General features: G+C 39.2%; 1 long non-coding RNA gene across 2 annotated transcripts in view; it reads right to left on the bottom strand.

Annotated features, from left to right (window-relative positions):
- Positions 1 to 14,829, bottom strand: part of LOC131512713 (uncharacterized) — a 118,170-nt gene that overhangs the window by 86,072 nt on the left and 17,269 nt on the right. The gene's annotated exons all lie outside the window — the stretch shown is intronic.

The raw sequence follows: 14,829 nt of genomic DNA on the forward strand, positions 1-14,829 counted from the left end.
CAGCTCAGGTCATGATCTCACAGTTCATGAATTTGAGCCCTACATCAGGCAACACACCATCAGTGCAGAACCTGCTTGGGATTCTCCACCCCCACTCCTGCCGTCCTTCCTCTGTTTGCTCTCTCTCCGTCTCTCTCTCGCAGAATAAATAAACTGAAAAAAAAAATTTTTTTAATGATAAGAAGCAAGGGGAAGATACCACTCTCTGCATTCCATATAATAAACAGCTCTGCCCCTTTTCAACTTGGTCTTTAATGACAACAGCCCCCCACTTTAGGGTCTAGACTGGCCGGGAACAACATTAATGTTAGACAAGGTGCTAAACTCAGAAACAGTCTTCTATACAGGCCCATATGTGACTCTTGGAGTTAACCAAGTATCCAGGACATTTAATAAATTGTACCTAGTTTATTAATTACATAATTCCAGTACAATATTTTTTCTTTCTTTTTAAAGTACCAAAAATGATCAGATAAAAAAGGAGAATATACTTAATTTTCAGGGACTTTCAGGCATTGTTAAGGAGGACCCCAAATATAATAAACTTCTTAAAATTTGAGTTGTCCAGGTGCAAAAGACACAGGTAATATGAAATATCTCTTACAGAATGGTGCCTGGTGAATCATATCTAACCGACATTAAGGATTTCATGAATTCCTCTTGGGAATTATCTTTAAAAAAAAATCAGTCAATGAAGAGATTGAAGCAAAGAGTTCAGAAACAGAGAAACTGTAGTGGAAAAGCTGGCCGTGAGTACAGGCTCTGTTAAAAATGCAGAAATGACACTATGGAGTTACTATGGAGATTTTGCTACAGGCTGGAAAATAAATGCTAAAAATCATATAATGTATAAACTATAATAATAGTCTAAATAAACATTACTAAGAGGAATGCCAGAAGTGATAAGGTCCTTGATCTTTTCTTAGCAAGATGTTAATTACTATCAGCTAAGATATAAAGGTTTTATTAAAAAATAAACACAACTTCAACCTCTTTGTATTTTTCGTAAGTTCTTTCTTAAGAGGATTCTTTCAGGGGCACCTGTGTGGCTCAGTCAGTAGAGCATCCAACTCCTGATTTCTGCTCCGGTCATGATCTCACAGTACATGAGTTCAGGCCCCATGTAGGGCTCTGTGCTGACAGCGTGGAGCCTGCTTGGAATTCTCTCTCTCCCTCTCTCTGCCCCCCACCCCCCCGCATTTGCACTCTCCCTCTCTAAATAAATAAACTTTTTTTAAAGAAGAATCTTTTAGAAAATACTACCTCTTGTAGTCAAGAACTATGTCCTGATTTTGAATTTCAACAACTCCTTTAGCTTCACTTGTTTCTTTTTTTATACTGTATATCTGAATTAAATTACACTTATAAACAGGACTTATTATCTCTCTTCTTCCTTGCTGTCACTGGAAAACATCTTAGGTGAGTTTCATTACTGTGGACTTGTGGTTCAGGGCAGACTTGCAGTGCTAAGCAGGCCCTACTTCCCCTTTTGATTCAGGGTCAAGCCATGAATCTCACTCCTACAGTCTTATTTCACGGGCCCTGCTGCATGGCTTGCACCTGGGCCTTGGACGGGCCTACCTAACCCAATCTATGAACCTACCTGAAACCAAACTTCAGGTAGAAAACTTAGGGGTCAAGAATGGGGCAATTTGTCTCCCTTCCCAGAAGACAGCCGGGCTCCTCATATAAATAGTTTCCTTCAACTTTCCAGTTAAGGAGCTGGCTTTAAACTAAATGCCTCTTTCCTCTGTTTCCTATCACCCATGCCCTCTAGTATGCACAAGTTATAATGCTCTGCTTAAAGATGGTCTTCAGTCTTTATCCACTAAGGAGGGAGTGGCAACATCTTTTGCATAAGAAGAAAAAGAAAATATTCAAGTAATCCTTTCTAGGGCATAAATTTGACAGATTGTCCTATTAGGTAAGTAAATAAAAGCTTAATATATATATACTTGTAGTTCAGTGTAATTCAGTGAAACACTTCAGACAGTGTTAGAATTATCATAGTAATTTGATACCATGAATGAGCCACCTTGGAATACTACTAATACTACTACTACTAATTAGTAATCTAATACGTTTTATCTATTGGTGTTCCAGGAGAATATGTACCTCTATCATTTGTCATGAGAATTACCTTGTTAGTATATTAATGGTAACTCTTTTTTTTTTTTTAAGAGTGTTTTTTAGGGGTGGCTCAGTCAGTTAAGCTTCCAACTTAGGCTCAAGTCATGACCTCACACCTCGTGGGTTCAAGCCCCATATCAGGCTCTGTGCTGACAGCTCAGAGCCTAAGACTGCTTCAGATTCTCTGTCTCCCTCTCTCTCTGCCCCTCCCCTACTCACACTCTGTCTCTCTCTCTCTCTCAAAAAATAAATCAACACTTAAAAAAAAAAAAAAAGAGTGGTTTAAAAAAAAAAAGTTTATTTATTTTTTAGAGAGAGACAGAGAGGGAGGAGTGGCAGAGAGCAAGGAGACGGAGAATCCCAAGCAGGCTCCCACCTGTCAGTGCAGAGTCCAATGTGGGGCTGGAACTCATGAGCTGTGAGATCATGACCTGAGTGGAAGTCAGGTGCTTAGCTGACTGAGCCACCCAGTTGCCTCTATTAGTGGTAATTCTTGATTAATCTTGGTGTTACATGTTGAATGATTGTCAAGATTTCACCACAAAAAGGCAACCATTATGTGTACATCTTTAAAGAGGAGTATAAAATTTCTTAACATTTCTAGAGAACATAAAATGAGTCCATATTTTAATTTCTTTTATGTGCATCTAGTACACGTAAAAAGGACATTTTTACGGCTTAGGATACAGACTGTATACAATAACACTATAGAAAACTTTAAAATTAAAAAAAACACTTTTAAATTATTTTTATTACCTGTAATATATTTTTTTTCTGATTAGAATATTACTATTTACTACAGAAAACTTGGAAAATACAGAAAAGCACAAAGAGAAAATTAGTCACCCATATTTCTTCAGCCAGATTTAAACCTGTTCACATTTTTTAAGTTGATTTATTTACTTGTTCGTTTTTTGTTTTTTAGATGGAGAGAGAGCATGAGCAGTAGAGGGAGAGCAAGAGCGAGAGCGAGAGCGAGAGCGAGAGAGAGAGAGAGAGAGAGAGAGAATCTCAAGCAGGCTCCATGCCCAGTGGCTCAACCTGAGCCGAAATCAAGAGTTAAAGGTTGGGGAGCCTGGGTGGCCCAGTTGGTTGAGTATCTGACTTCAGCTCAGGTTGTGATTTCATAGCTCGTGAGTTTGAGCCCTGTGTCAGGCTCTGAGCTGAGCATGTTCAGATTCTGTGTCTCCCTCTCTCTCTGTCCCTTTCCTGCCTCACACTCTGTCTAAGAACTAAATAAACATAAAAAAAAATTTTTTTAATTAAAAAAAAAAGTCGGGTGCTTAACCAACTGAGCCATCTAGGTGCCCCAAACTTGTTCACATTTTAATGTAAGATCTGCCGCTATTTTTTTGACATACATATGTGTACCAGTTACTGAAAACATTGGGTTCTTACCATACATTTAGTTTTATAGCTTGATGTCTTTCCTTACCATATTGCAATTTTTTTCATGTTATTCAGTATTCTTCTGTGATGTTTTTTAATGGCTGGAGAAGATATACTCTGTTTAACCAAACTCCTATTTTAGACATTTTAAGTTATTTCTTGTGTTTTACTATTATTTACTTTAAGCAATTTCTAGAAGTAGAATTTTTGGGTAAAAGTGCCTGTACATGTTGCAGGCTTATGATACCTACTGCAAATTGCACACAGCCAATGTCTCCACCCCTCCCCCATAGTCACACTAAACTTCATTTATACCCTCACTAGAAATTCAGGCAAAGTCCTGTTTCCAGCACCTATCATTGCTAATTTCTTTAATTACTAGAGAAGGATTTTTCCCCTCATATATTGAATTGCCTTCTGTGTACTTTGTCTGTTTTCTAACTCGTGTATTCAAATTTCCTAATGATTTTTTTACTTTGAAAAATAAAATAAATAGTAAGGTAATTATCCTTGTCATATATTTGCAAACACTTTCCCAGTTTATTATTTTCCCCTTTAATTTTGTTTGACATTTTTTTGACATAGAGATGTTTTAAATTATTTATGTTGTCAACCTTATCAATCATTTCCCTTCTGTTTTCTTCCTTTGGTTTACGTAATTACACAGGAGTATTCACTCAGTGAAATTCATCCAGCACACTTATGATTTGCATACTTTTTCTGTATGTATATTTCAAAAACATTTCCCAAAAATGAATCAAAGGTAAAGATCTTTTCTAGCCTCTAAATATGTGTGTGTACACACATGCGTGCACATGCATATACACACACGTATATACATATACATTCTTTTGGCTATTTTATTCATTTTTAAAATTCTTTAATCCATTTGGGTATGCTGTCATAAAGTGAACTAACCAAATGTATTTTTCCAAACTGTCAATTAATTTTAGCAGAATCATTTTTCTTTGAGTATAGATAAATACCTTTTGTCCCCCCTCAACCTCAGCATCCACATTTGCAAAGTGAATAAGATGGATTGATCTCTTCCCTACACTCTGTGTCTAAAGTTCTATAATGTAGTAACATAAATGTTAAATAATAATCAATGGTGATTTAAAACCCTAAGAGGAGGAAACCAAAACTAAATATACCAACCAGGCACTTCATCTAACAAATCCAGACAGACATGAATAACCAACCTATTAATGGAATTATGTTCATACGAGCAAAGTTCAACATGTTAAAAAGGATGAAAATGAACGTAGAAAAGCTCTTTCTTCCATACTTGTAAATAGTCCAAGGAAGAAATTACCAGCAGCAAATCTAGCCACATCAACAGTAGAGCATCATCTTCTCACTTCCGGAGTGGGAGACCCATTTGCCCCCCCTGGTTCCCGCACATCCACATAGCCCTCCATCAGCTCCTGATATTGATCTTGGAAGCTTTGCAGACATTGACCTAGTTAGGTACAGAATCGAAATTGAATTACCATTTTCATGTTTATATAAGTCAATTACCGTTTGCCCTTGAGCTCTTCAGGAATTGACACATTCGGTGAGTAAATTTTGGTATTGAAGCTTGTAATCCCAGAAATTGGACCTAACAGGGTTTAGCATAGGAGCAAACAGGAGGTAATTCTATTCATTATTACTGAATCACTGTTGTTTTCAATGTTTCTAGTCTCCTAATTGGAGAAGCATACATTGCCTTCACCTAGCCTAGCACCAGCATTTTTGGGACCTTCTGCTCCCACTATCATTGTCATGATCACCTACTGCCTCCTGGAGTAGTAACTAGGGCAAATTCATGGAGGCACCAATACTCCCTCATAATTATGAGGACCACCTCCCACCACGGTAACCTGAGGTCCTCTCTTAATTCTTTGGTCTTTAGAACATGGGGCTTCACGAAATCAGTATATATCCCCTTTGACTCAACACCCAGGTGCTCCTGGAATTCTGGATACCAATATTAATTAAAGGCTCATATAGCTCAGGGCACCTGGGTGGCTCAGTCGGTTAAACGTCTGACTCTTGATTTTGGCTCAGCTCGTGATCTCACAGTTCATGAGATAGAGCCCTGCATTGGGTTCTGTGGTGACAGTGCAGAGCCTGCCTGGGATTCTCTCTTTCCCTCTCTCCCTCGGCCCCTCCCTCGCTTGCACGCACTCAGTCTCAAAATAAATAAAACTTAAAAGTTCATACAGCCCTTAAGACTATTGACAAGACAAGCCATATTCATTGCTAAGGGCAGGAGTCGGTAATGAATTCTACTTTGTATTTACAATTGGGAACAGACCACTTTATTAACTAACATTTGTTTACTGCCTCTTTAGTCTCAGGACACTTGTCAAAATTCTAGCATGCCTGGTTTGTATCTCTGCTGGTGTCTCATTTTTAATAAGGGAAGTCAGGAGACAAAAAATGAAAACTGCCTTCCTCACTGACCATTCAATACTGACCATTCAAACACAGTCATGTCGTTTTGGTTGTATTACACACCAGAGATCTTGTAATGAATTTTATTTTCTATTAAATCAAGACCTGATTTACTCTAAGGCTGAATCTACTCCAGGAGCACAGAAAAATCTGTCTGTGTTGTTCCCTAATTTGTCCCTAATAACTATAATTGTATCTATCACACATTTACTGGGGGGAAAAGGGAGTATTTTAAAATCTATTAATTTTTTGAATAGGTAATGCAGGCATCTAGTACAACATTCAAAAGACATAAAAGGGCACCCAGTGAAAACTTGGTTTTCCTTCTGTGTTCTCTTAGCCACTCAGATACCCTCCTCAAGCAAAAACTATAATCAGTTTTTTCTGTATCTTTCCAGAAATAATAATCATATGCATACATACACACACATATTTCACACAAATGGTGTATGTTAGACACAGTTTTATATCTTGCTTTCTTCAATTAGCAAAATATCCTTGATAGAGTTATTTCTTGAAGAGAGATTTATTAACATTTCATAAAAAGCTACCTCAGTGAAAGATATTTTGGTTTTCTTACATAGTCAATATGAGAAGTTAGTTAAAACTGTTTATGCCTTTCAATGGAAATTTCATCAATTATGAATGATTTTTTAAGAAAAGAAAACTGAGGGGTGCCTGGGTGGCACAGTCAGTTAAGTGTATGACTTTTGATTTTGTTTCAGGTCATGATCTCACAGTTTGTGAGTTCAAGCCCCACATTGGGCTCTGTGCTGACCCTGCAGAGCCTGCTTGGGATTCTCTCTCTCTCTCTCTCTCTCTCTCTCTCTCTCTCTCTCTTTCCCTCCCCCTGCTCACTTTTGCTCTCCCTCTGTCTCAACATTAATAAACTTAAAAAAAAGAATGCAGGGGCGCCTGGGTGGCTCAGTCGGTTAAGCGGCTGACTTCGGCTCAGGTCATGATCTCACAGTCTGTGAGTTTGAGCCCCGCATCGGGCTCTGTACTTACAGCTCAGAGCCTGGAGCCTGTTTCAGATTCTGTGTCTCCCTCTCTCTGACCCTCCCCCGTTCATGCTCTGTCTCTCTCTGTCTCAAAAATAAATAAACGTTAAAAAAAAATTTACAAAAAAGAATGCAGAGTATATCATTAATAAAGTTAAAAAAAAAGAAAAGAAGACTGATTTTCTAAGAAGGTAATAAGAATTAATTCAGAAGTTGAATATCTTCCTGGATTCAGAAAAGAAGACTGATTTTCTAAGAAGGTAATAAGAATTAATTCAGAAGTTGAATATCTTCCTGGATTCAGATATCCTGAATATCTTCCTGTATCTTATAATTTAAAATTCTTCCAGAATGACCAAGGTTTCAGAGAGATTGAAGCAGACAGAGTCCTTTCAAAGATCCAAGAACGTATAGGAGAAAGAAGGTCTCTCTCCTTCTGAAACTGTGAATGCTAAAAGCCGCAGGTAGGGAGCGCCTACCACAAATACAGCCCAGAGCCAAAGCTGAGTCATGATGGGGTCATTTGAACCTCTGGGTCCAGCTATGCCCGAAGCAGGGTTGGAACTAAGGGGAAGTAAGTGAGGCACTCATCTCAGGAGCAAAATTTACACGGATGCTGGGGCGCCTGGGTGGCGCAGTCGGTTAAGCGTCCGACTTCAGCCAGGTCACGATCTTGCGGTCTGTGAGTTCGAGCCCCGCGTCGGGCTCTGGGCTGATGGCTTGGAGCCTGTTTCTGATTCTGTGTCTCCCTCTCTCTCTGCCCCTCCCCCTTTCATGCTCTGTCTCTCTCTGTCCCAAAAATAAAAAAAAAAAAATAAAAGATTAAAAAAAAAAAAAAAAAATTTACACGGATGCAAAAAACACCTCAGTCATCAAAAAATGTATTTTAAATAACTTTTTTTTGTCTCTTCTTTAAAGTTATTTTTTTATTTAACTTTATTTTTTATTTTTAAAAATTTACATCCAAATTAGTTTTTATAGTGAAGCAATGATTTCAATAGATTCCTTAATGCCCCTTACCCGTTTAGCCCATCCCCCCTCCCACAACCCCTCCAGCAACCCTCAGTTTGTTCTCCATATTTATGAGTCTCTTTTGTTTTGTCCCCCTCCCTGTTTTTATATTATTTTTGTTTCCCTTCCCTTATGTTCATCTGTTTTGTCTCTTAAAGTCCTCATATGAGTGAAGTCATATGATTTTTGTCTTTCTCTGACTAATTTCACTTAGCTTAATATGCTCCAGTTCCATCCATGTAGTTGCAAATGGCAAGATTTCATTCTTTTTGATTGCCGAGTAATATTTCATTGTATAAATATATACCATATCTTCTTTATCCATTCATCCATCGATGGACATTTGGGCTCTTTCCATACTCTGGCTATTGTTGATAGGCTGCTATAAACATGGGGGTGCATGTGTTTAAATAACTTTTTAAAAATTAAAATTAATGTAAAAATATCCACAATTGAAAAAAAAACTTCTGAAATAAAACAGGATCCTACTGTGCACTTTCATGACCTCCCCCCCTCTCTAATCCCAGCTCTGAGATATATCTTGGTTATGAGAGCAGTTAAATTCTATAAATTCTTTTTTTCACCCAGGTTAATTTTAGGTCTGTCATTTCCAATGGAATGGGTTCTATCCAATATAGCATTTCACAACATTCTCACAGCATTGCATGGTTTACTGCATGTATAGTGCTTAGCAAGTACTTGATGTGCATATAAGTGTTGATGGTTTGGGCTGTTGTTCACTCACTGAAACATCATCTCCCTTCCCCCTACAACCCTGAAACAGTCCAAACTCCCACATAAATTTATTGCAGATATCTTCAAAACTGTCAAAAACAGTCCTGTCTCCACGGGTCCCGGGAACAACCCCGGGTGTTGTGCTCTGAATCCACCACAGTGTGGGTTCCAAGGTCAAGCTGTCCACTAGTTGCTCCCAGCAGATGACCAAATGCAGCAGGGAAACAAAGGCAAGCTCATTGCAGGCTCATTCCTCACTGGTAACTTTGGTTTGAGGATTCCCCATTGGCCTTGCTGAACTGCTTAGAACTGCTCTGCATTCTAAGATCCTTCCCACCCACCATTCTTTCCTTCCCTCTCCTTCACAGGGGTCAGAAGGGTGAGGTCTCTCCTCTATTCCCTCTCTGTCCATCTTCACTCAAAGGCATTTTGTCCAAGAAATTTCATACACTTCTAATCCTGTCTTGACATCTGCTTTTGGGAGGACCTCAACTAACCCAGCTTGTAATCATCTTTTCATTTCTGTGTGCACATTTCTCCCTAAATGACTCAGGCCATGCAGAACTATCACACTTGTTAAAACACACACACACACACACACACGCGCGCGCGCGCACACACACACACACACGCACACGTGCACACACACACACACACACACACACACACACTCATTCAAAATTTCTTGGCCATCGGTTGGCCTTAGGGACTTGGCAGTATTAGTTAGGGGACACAAGGCTGCGGTTAAAATCACCAGGAACCACAAGCACTGGCAGATTATCAAGAAGCTGAATCATGGACAACTGTTCCTCCTCTTCTCCTCTCCCTCCCCCCAGCCTTTTTTGTGATCATTTATTTATTTAAATTAGTTAAGAAATAGGAATGATCCCAGTATTTTCTAGTTTAATTTTCTGAAACACCTATGTATATTCCTGGCACCTCAAAATTGGAGTTTCTGGCACATCAACCTCATTCCCATCCCCCACTACTCAATCCCAGTTATTGAGGCACCACAAGGGAACCACGTGGGTCAAATGTGTTGCCACCACTTAATCTCCTTTGTATCAATAGCTCCTCTTGAAAAACAAGCAAGCAAAAAGAATTCTTAGACCTTTTAGAGTTGTTTTATGATATCTACATTGACCAGCTTCTGCTTAAGAGAAAGGATCTACCTCAGCCACAAACCAGACTGTTGCCTGTCTTGCCCTGCAAACCTGTGCCAGAACCCAACACCTTCATGATCCATCCTCACCAGTGGGTTACCAAGCATTTTTTAAGACATAACCTTGTCATAAGAGATATCTAGTGACTCCTGATCCACCACAATGAGAGAAAGTATGCACGTCCCAACATACAAGGTCTATGCCATGCCAGAAATCTCAGTAAACCAGAACCAGTAAGACAAAAAGCCTCCTTCTTAAAGCAGAACAGGCATGCGGGGACTATACTTACTCGTTTTATGATAATGACTTTGTTCCAAAGTCGTGATGATATCATAGCAATTTGGATACTGTTTCAATACTGGTTAATTTTCCTAGGTACTGGGAATCTCTTTCCCATAGCCATAAACACTACTAAGCTAGAAACTGATAATAATTATTGCTTCTGCAGGAACTCTAGCTAACTGGCAAGTCATAAGGAAAAAAAATATTTTTATATCCTTTTATAGCTACTAAAATTGAAGCTATACAATTGCATTACCCACTCAACAAGCATGATGTAAAATAAAAATAGACCGTTTTGAATTTTAGATGGCCTTATCAGAATCAAATAAAAGTTCATAATTCACCTAATTAGGGAAAATGCTTATCTTAGTCTGTTCGAGCTGCTATAATAAAAATGCTACAGGGGCACCTGGGCGGCTAGTCAGTTAAGTGTCTGACTCTTGGTTTTGGCTCCTGTCATGATCTCACGGTCCATGAGACCAAGTCCCGCATTAGGCTCTTGCACTGACAGTGCAGAGCCTGCTTGTGATTCTGTCTCTCTCTCCTCTCTCTCTACCCATCCTACCTCTCTCTCTTTCAAAATAAAAATACTGTAGACTGGGTGGCTTAAACAACAAACACTTCTCACAATTCTGGAGACTGGAAAGTCTAAGATGAAGGCACTGGCAAATTCAGTGTCTGGTGAAGACCTGCTTCCTAGTTCATGGATAGCCTTTTCCCTACTGTATACTTACATGGTGGAAAGGGCTAAGGAACTGTAGGGTCTCTTTTATAAAGGCACTAATTCCATTCGTGATGGCTCAACCCTCATGACCTAATTATTTCCCAAAGACCCCACCTCTAAATACCATTACATTGGGAGTTAGGGTTTCAACATATGAATGGGAGGAGGGTGGTGGTCACAAACATCAGATCCCTAGAAACACTATTCTATATAACACTTTTACAGTGATATCTTAACTATACCACCTGCTGCAGGAACACTTGGACTTCCCTCCTTCACATCCCTGATTCCTTCTAAAAATGTCATCCATTCCATCATCAAGAATATAGCATTTCAAAATAACTATGCAGTCTATGATTCAGATTTCATAATACTTTCTTCCACAAGGCTGTCTAAGATTCGTAATTCCCTAACTGGCCCCAACCACCTTGTATTCGCTTTCCAGCAAGATGGGACAAGGTAAAAATTTTCCATAGATCAGCATAGATCCCAAAAGATAGAAACTCTTTGACACTTCAGATGTAGCTTTTAAATCCCAATAAATTGAAGACAAAATCATGTACATATAGGCACTTACTGTTTTTTCTACTGAGATGATCCATAATTTTAATCAAATTCTCCAAGTGGTTAACAACCAAAAAACCTTAAGAACCATGTAGGACAAGTTTTGGTGCCAGGCCTATATTTACTCAGCATATATTGTTCCCATATTTCCTATGTGTAAGAACCAATGACTGATTGACTGCCTGAGGGCCTTCTCTAACTGCAGGAATGTGCTGGACTCCTGAAGGACAGACTGGGAATGCTGGGGAGTTCATATCCCAGGAAAAGCCTTCAGCCATCAACATATGGGAGTTGGTAAATAAACACCCCAGCTCCCCACCCTTCAGATGGAACAACTCCAAGACTTTGTCTACACAGTGTTTCAGGATCTCCCATTGGGATTGATGCATTACCCAGAGTCAATCTACATATCAACATACCTTCTGTTGGCTTTTTTCCATGGTTATCTCACTTCCCCATTTCCCTACTTGTGTTTCCTGGAATCATATTCTAAATAAAATCTTGCAGTTACATCTGTACCTCAGGGTCAGCCCAAGTCAAACCACTACTCTACTGGTTCCCATATAAGTTATTCATCCTGGTTATGCTTAGTTCATCTATACTCTAACCAACCAATGCTAAAATCAGATGCCTGCTAAATGGGCCGAGTTCTGGGGTGCCTGGGTGGCTCAGTCGGTTAAGCATCTGACTCTTGGTTTCAGCTCAGGTCATAATCTCACAGCTTTGTGGGCTCAAGCCCCACATCAGGCTTTGCACTGATGGTGCAGAGCCTGCTTGGGATTCTTTCTCTCTCTGCCCGTCCCCCACTTATGCTGTCTCTGTCTCTCTCAAAATAAATAAATTTAAAAAATTTTTTTAAAAAGGGGTTGAGTTCTATATTGATCTTTGGAAACCTATCTGTGTTTCACTGACCCTTTCTATAATGATTACATTAGACCCTTGTCAACAACAACAACAAAAAAAACATCCTGGAAAGCAAGGATTTTGTCAGAGGCAAGGAGAAGCTTTATTGCCATGCAGTTTGCAAACCAGGGAGATAACAGCCTTTGGCTGCAAACCGAAAGTACACTTCAAAGGGGAAGGATTAAGCTCAGGGTTAAATGGGCAAAAACCATAAGTTCTGTGCCCTTTATGTGGGGACTGGTCAGACTCAAGTCCCAAACTGCAAGTTTCAGGAGTACAGTGGCAAGGAGGATAGAGTTCACTATTTCTGGTAGCACTTTCAGGATGTGGCAGCCGTTCAAGAGCATGACAGGATGTGTTACGGGGTCTTTTCGTAAATTGTGCTGAATTTTGTGCAAGCTTGCCACCTTAGGTGGTGCTGACTGGTTTTGTTCCTCGTGGTCATTCAACCTGATTAAAATTTTAGTTTTTTCTCCTTTTACATGAGGGAACCCATACTCTCTATTACTTGTTACTGTCTAATTATTGGGTCTTTTGTTATAACACTAGTTTGTATTTAACCTCACTATATTCCATATACACTAGAGGTAGTTTATGGAGAAAATACATTTTTCTTCCTAATATCTTAGGCTTTTGTATCTAGCATCGTACCACGTATGATTATCTCAACAGATGCAGAAAAAGCACTTGACAAAATCCAACATCTTTTACTGATAAAAACTCTCCACAAAACCAAGGATAGAAGGAAGCATCCTCATTTGATAAGACATCTATGAAGGGCGCCTGGGTGGCTCAGTCGGTTGGGCATCCGACTTCTGCTCAGGTCACGATCTCGCGGTCCGTGAGTTCGAGCCCCGTGTCGGGCTCTGGGCTGATGGCTCGGAGCCTGGTGCCTGCTTCCGATTCTGTGTCTCCCTCTCTCTCTGCCCCTCCCCCGTTCATGCTCTGTCTCTCTCTGTCTCAAAAATAAATAAAACGTTAAAAAAATGTAAAAAAAAAAAAAAGACATCTATGAGAAACTCACAGCTAACATTATATTTAATGGTGAGAGACTGACTGAATGCTTTCCCTCTGAGGATCAGAAACAAGAGAATAACGTCCACTTACAACTTCTCCTGTACTAGAGGGTCTAGCCATGGCAATTAGATAAGAAAAAGGAATAAAAAACACCCAGATTGGAAAGGAAGAAATGAAACTATCTCTATTTCCAGATGACATGATCTTGTTTTATATAAAATCCTAAGGAATCCACATTAAAAAAAAAAAAAGTCCTAATGAAATTAACAAGTGAGTTCAGTAAGGTTTCAGGATATAAAATCAACATACAAAAATCAGTTGTATTTTTATATACTAGCAACTTTGACCTTTGGGCAACTTAACATTTTTGAGCTACTCCTTCCTCAAACAATCAGAAAATGAAATTAAGAAATCAATTCTAGGGGCGCCTGAGTGGCTCAGTCGGTTAAGCATCCGACTTCGGCTCAGGTCATGATCTCACGGTCCGTGAGTTCGAGCCCCGTGTTGGGCTCTGTGCTAACAGCTCAGAGCCTGGAGCCTGTTTCGGATTCTGTGTCTCCCTCTCTCTGACCCTCCCCCATTCATGCTCTGTCTCTCTCTGTCTCAAAAATAAATAAACGTTAAAAAAATAAAAAAAGAAATCAATTCTATTTATAACATCAAATATAATAAATTTAACAAAGAAATTTTAAGACTTTTACCCTGAGAACTATAAACGTTGAAGAATGAAATTTTAAAAGACCTAAATAAATAGGAAGACACCCTATGTTTATGGGCCAAAAGACTTAATATTGTTAAGATGACAACATTTCCCAAATTGATTTATAGCTGATAAGCTGAATCTTTAAAATGCATATGGAAATGCAAAAAGCCTAGAACTCCCAACACAATCTTTTTTTTTTTAATGTTTATTTATTTTTGAGAGAGAAAGAAATAGGGTGACAATGGTGGTGGGGCAGAGAGAAAAGGAGACACAGAATCCAAAGGAGGCTCCAGGCTCTGCAGGGCTGGAACTCACCAACCGCGAGATCATGACCTGAGCCAAAGTCGAATGCTCAACCGACTGAGCCACCCAGGTGCCCCTACCCAACCCAATCTTGAATAAAATAACAAAGTTAGAAGACTTAGACTTCCTGATTTCAAAACTTATTACAGAGCTACAGTGTATAAGACAGTGTGATACTGGCATAAAAATAGAATCTATATTTTAAAATAAAAAAGATAGACTTATAGATCAATGGATTAGAAAAGAGAGTTCAGAAATAAACATTTATATTTTATGGTCAATTGATATTCTTTTTTTTCTTTAATGTTTATTTTACTTTTGTGAGAGAGAGAGAATAGGAGCAGGGGAGGGGCAGAGAGAGAGGAGAACAGAGGATTCAAAGCCAGCTCTGTGCTGATGGCAGAGAGCCTGATGCCAGGCTGGAACTCAAGAACAATGAACCATGACCTAAGCCGAAGTCAA

The sequence above is a fragment of the Neofelis nebulosa genome, chromosome 5 (assembly GCF_028018385.1).
Source record: "Neofelis nebulosa isolate mNeoNeb1 chromosome 5, mNeoNeb1.pri, whole genome shotgun sequence".
Lineage (NCBI taxonomy): Eukaryota > Metazoa > Chordata > Mammalia > Carnivora > Felidae > Neofelis > Neofelis nebulosa.